This window comes from Bidens hawaiensis, unplaced genomic scaffold (assembly GCF_021521415.1).
Source record: "Bidens hawaiensis isolate Kalapana, Puna unplaced genomic scaffold, B.hawaiensis_p1.1 tig00025198_1, whole genome shotgun sequence".
Classification (NCBI taxonomy): domain Eukaryota; kingdom Viridiplantae; phylum Streptophyta; class Magnoliopsida; order Asterales; family Asteraceae; genus Bidens; species Bidens hawaiensis.
In genome coordinates this window covers 228,119-233,518 of record NW_027494014.1, presented here as the reverse complement: position 1 = coordinate 233,518, position 5,400 = coordinate 228,119, and the positions used below count along the sequence as shown (strand labels likewise).

Sequence of the window (5,400 nt, the reverse complement as noted above, 5' to 3'; positions counted from 1 at the left end):
AACTATCCCTCCATTACACCGTTGAACTCTTTCCCATCCTTCATTCACTTTTACTCTCCCCGCTCTCACCCGTGTAACATCTTAATATCTGGTTATCAGTTAAACTGCATTCATATAATCAATGTCTTAGAACTTTACCATCTGTTGCTTCCAAATGTAGTATATGCAAATAGATGTTATCAAATTCTTTAACAATTACAACGGCACCTTATTTATCCCACTTGAAACCTAGGGTACATTGCTGCTATGAATATAGTGTTCACAACTGCTAGTAGTACACAATAATATTATTCAAACCCTAAGTCACTACTAGAAAAAAGACCTTCAATGACATGCGCACAATGACGCGCGTCAATTAATGACGCGCAATTATGCGAGTCATTAAAAAATGTCATAAATTTTATAAAATTGAAGATTTATGACACTCGTTTGTGTGTCGTTAAAAAATGTCATAACTTGCCAAAAAAAGATGTGCGTGTCATTATCTTTTCGTCTAAATTAAAAGCTTATTCTCGCGCCAGTATATGCGTGTCAACAACCTTTGACCAAGTTTGACCAATAAAATAATAATAATAAAATTCATATGACTCCATCAGACCAATAAACCTTAACATAGCCTAGTATACATTGAGTTTATTAAATATTATCTATATAGATTAATAATGAAATGTCGGTGCCACAAGTTTCACTTTATTATATTAGTTATGTTATTTATTTATCCTCTTGATTGTTGAACAACTTTGTTTGTTTGCTTTGATGGATGTTCTATTTGTGTGTTTAGTCATAGGCTATATTAAAAGTTAGAAGGCTCAAGTTCGAGGCACCGAGACTCATTATGCAGCCATTTTTTTTTCTTACTTTACTTACTTTTCTCATTTGGTTATCTGATGTTTTCTATGATGTGTTTTTGTATGATTTTTATGCAACTTTTATTATTCTATTTGTTTTACATATTTTAATTTGAAAGATTTATTATTTGCGTTTATTTTCGGAACCATAACGAACATGCCCTATACTGGCCGAATTCACATCCACTCACCACCGTAATGCCCGGATTTTAACGATCAAGTGAACATCATTTTAAATATATTATTTGTATCATAAGCTGCATCGTATCCAAGTTAGTGTTATTTTGATCATAAGTTGTACGTGTGCCGATACAATTTTAAACGTTCACATTTTTTTTTCTGTTTTAGTGACGCTGTACTAATGAACTTGACTAATGCCGACCAAATTTACATTGCAGCACCGCCGCAACGCGGCGAGTTGTTTTCCTAGTTAAGTTTCAAAAGCAAATTGAACGCACGAACACGGTTCCAAGTAGATATTTAACTTAATTTAGTTCATACACTTCTTTTATTTAATCGGACCTTTAGACCATCCCTCATCATAAGTACCATAGAAATTGCTGGAAGTACATGATGACCTTCCACCAGTTGAGTGTGGTAATGGTAAATTATCATGCTTGCCACTATCTTCAGTTCACACAATGCCATATTCTTACCTAAACAAGCTCTTGGTCCAGAATTAAATGCCGAGAACTTGTATGATGACTCATGTTTGATTTCTCCATTGTTAGAAATCCATCTTTCAGGCTTAAAGTCCATGCAATCCTCCCCCCATATTGATTTCATCCTTCCCATAGAATAGAAACAAAGAATAATGCTGGTGTTTTGATCAACTTTGTTGCCACTTGGAAGGATTTCTGGTTGTAACGGAGATCTGTAGTTTAAGGGGATCGAAGGATATAACCGTAAGGATTCACATAAAGCTCCATGCAGTTAAACCATTTTATCTAACTCTTTCATGTTCCATCTTATACATGCATTAACCTCCAAATGTGTATGAATCTCTTCAAGAATCTTATCTTGGACAATTGAGTTTCTCGCAATAAGATAAAAGAACCAAGATAGAGCGCCGGCAATGCTATCTTTTCCTGCAGACATCAGATTCAGTAAGGTGTCCCTGAGAAATTTTGTAGGATCCATAGATGTGCCAGTCTGATATTTAAGCTGACTCGTGATCCTTGTAAAAAAAACAAACTTTTCTGCATCATGTTTCATACTATCGTACTCCTTTTGTTTTTTAGCCAAGTAGTTGTATATGAATTCATCAAGATCTCTCCATGCATCGCTCAACTTCTTCTCTTTCCCCACTCGAAGAGCTTGTTGCAATTTCCAAAGCCATGGGGGAGTTACATGTCTAAGCAAAAGAGCCTCTCCAGCATCTGTGAAGGCTTTCAAACACATGTTATATGGAAAATCAAGAGATAAGCTCTTGGGGTCGTCATCAAGGAGTAGTTTGCATACGTTGTCAAATGCAAACCTTTGAAATATATCTTGCAAATCGATCTCAGTGCCACGTTCACAAATAGATTGAAGCATAGGTAGAAGCCCATTGTCTACTTTGTCCCAGATAATTTTCTCCATCATACTTTGAAATTCGGCATGCTTAAATATGGAAAAAGTAACGTTGCGGATCTCCCATAACTTACCATCAGAATTGATTATTCCATCTCCTAGGATATCAAAGATTTTTTGAAATTTGTCACCTCTCGGATAATTGTTGAAGTGTTTGCTAAGAATGTGATGGATGTCTAAAGGATCTGTGGTAAGAAATAAGTCCATGTTGCCAAACCAAGGGCCTTTCCACATGAATGTACCACGACTTTCTATCAGAATTTCTGTGACGTAATCATTGATTCGGTTAACGTTTACAAGTAGTCCTGGTATCATACCAAGAATTGGCCAATTTGTGGGGATAACAGTTCTATGTTTCTTATGGGAATAAATTATCATTGAAATCAAAACAGGAATGACAAATAAAAAGATAATGGCAATGTATACAAGAAAAGCCATGGGTATGAGTTTATGTTAACAATGGATCAGATTATAAAATGCTCTTATTTCATCCTTTAAGTAAGCCAAAATTTCCTACAACATTGGCTTGTAATGCTTGTACATGCATTTAATAGATGCGGAGTAGCCGCATGCTACATACCAACATTGTACTATGCCTAAAAGAACCCTCCTAAAATTTAGCACACCTATTGATTTTTCTGAATTCCTTAAACCCTGCAAGTTCATACGAATGAGTGGGGTCAGATTGATATATATTTAACAGAATTACAAAGTGCTTTAATATACTTTTTAATAAAATATTTACTAACAAAGTATTTCTTTAAATAATAGGTTTGAAAAATCTAATCTAAATCTAAATCTAAATCGAATCTAAATCTAAATCTAAATCTAAATCTAGATATACAATTGGGATAGGAGTTCAGTCTGGCTACCATGTTCAATTAATGAAGGTTTGTTCAATTTCTATTTCATCAATGTTATGAACCCGAAAATTTGATTTCAACATGATGTTTTGTATTAACACTAAATCGATTCTGATATTAAGATTAATAGATTATGAACCCTTCGTATTCCACTTCAATTTCTAAGTATTACTGATATTAGGTTTGTGTCAGAGCTTCATTTTTGTCGGTTGATTTTCTTTTTATCTGCGATTTTGCAGCTATGGACTCATATTATATGTTTAGTCTGGATATTTTGAAATTCAGTCATATAATTTAAAAATGTTTTGTGTTTATTTGCATACTAGTTGCTCGATGAATTGCCTCAGTGAGATTTAATTTCATGTTATTTATACTTTCAGTTATCATCCTTGTAGGTATGTTGTTAAACATCATTTTTAGTTTTTTCTGAATACCATAATCTGTTTTGTTGGATTTTGGTCATGAACTAACACACACAATCATATGTGTTCTTCTTGTCCGTGAATACTTAAAACAAATAGCTTTTAGTGAATATGATTGATCAAGAATATACAATTGAATGTTTCATAATTATCTGTTCATCTTTATGAACTGCAACTTTATTGTTTGATTATGGATTTTAAATTTTAACCTGATTAGACCCGTTCACTTAGTACTTTTCACGAAGAACCTATCACAGTTACACATGGGTTTGAAAGATACTTGAAATTTGATTAATATTCTGTTGCTTATTTAGATAATTAGATGGCCCAAACCAACTTTTACCATTGGCCCTGCTTTATGATCTTGCCTGCTTTGTCTTAAAACAGAAAACAATAAACACATATAAACTCATTGACTCAATGTATAAAACTTTTTGTGTACAAACCTATCCGTGATTAAGTTGCACCCTCAAAACTTGAGGACTTGAACAAAGTCACAAACTACTTCAAGCAATCTAAACTTTTCGTTGATACATTATTTGTCATATTGTCAATTTAACGAGACACCAATTTTATTTCTTTAAATCACCAATTTTCTTTGTCGCATTAATTATACTCTCTTTGGTTTTCTTAATCTTAGCCTCTATAATTCAATTATGTTGAAATGTTCACCTATTCTTGATCCTTGATTTAAATCTTTAGCAATATGTATGAACCTGAACTTGCTATAGCATGATTAAATTGTTGTTGTATAACTATTCTAAACGTTCTATATATGTGGACTAATTTATATTCTATGACTAGATACGCTAATGAAAGACTGAACAGTTGGAACAAGCAATAAGGAATCTCAACTTAGCTAAACACAGCTTCAGAACTAACTTCCTGCTAATGAACCAGGTAAAATGAATGCTAAAGACCAAACTGAGTTTAAAAAAGCCTGTGTTTAGTAAACGAGTTTGAACCTAGCTAAACGATCCTATTATTTATATATGAATGTTATAGTTAAAATATATACAAAAATAAATATAAGTAAAATAGGTAATAACTAATAAACAATAAGTAAGTCGGGCTCAAGCTTTAGAAATAGAGCATGAAACGAGCCTGGTGTTTTTCAAGTCGAGCCAAGCTCATGTTTATAAACGTTTAAAGATTGTCTTTTTGTTGCTATTTACAGTATGACAAAGTCTGGTGTTTTTCAAATGGTTAAAATTTGTTATGATCTATAACTTATGCAACTAATTAAATATGTTATTTTAGGATCATACCATCTCTAAGCTCAAGGATTTTGTAAAAAAGCTCAACCACTGCTAGAAATGATTGCATGCCTCTTTTGAGTCAAACGGGTCATATTTAGTCATTTTTAAAAGCATTAATAATAATGTAACCTCTTATTTTCATGGATTTCTCATTCCTTTTACAACTCACTCTATATGTAATCTTTTGATCTGGAAAACTGTGTGGGTCGGTTCGGTTCGTGTTACGGGTTAGAATGTGTTTGGATTAGTATGGGTTCTAAGCAAAGTGAGTTGGGTCAATACGGTTCATTATCAAAGTCGTCAATATGATTTGGGTGAATACGGCTCTCTTTCATATGGACCATAAACAATATTATGTGATTCATGACTAAAGCAAAATATTTGATGCAACTATTAAAAAATGAGGGTAATTCAGTCTTCATAATAAGTGTCATCA

The 5,400-nt window shown here is 33.0% G+C and overlaps 1 pseudogene; it reads right to left on the bottom strand.

Moving 5' to 3' along the window:
- Positions 1-1,284: 1,284 nt before the first annotated feature.
- Positions 1,285-3,149, bottom strand: LOC143571114 (alkane hydroxylase MAH1 pseudogene; annotated as a pseudogene).
- Between the last annotated feature and the right edge of the window lie 2,251 nt (positions 3,150-5,400).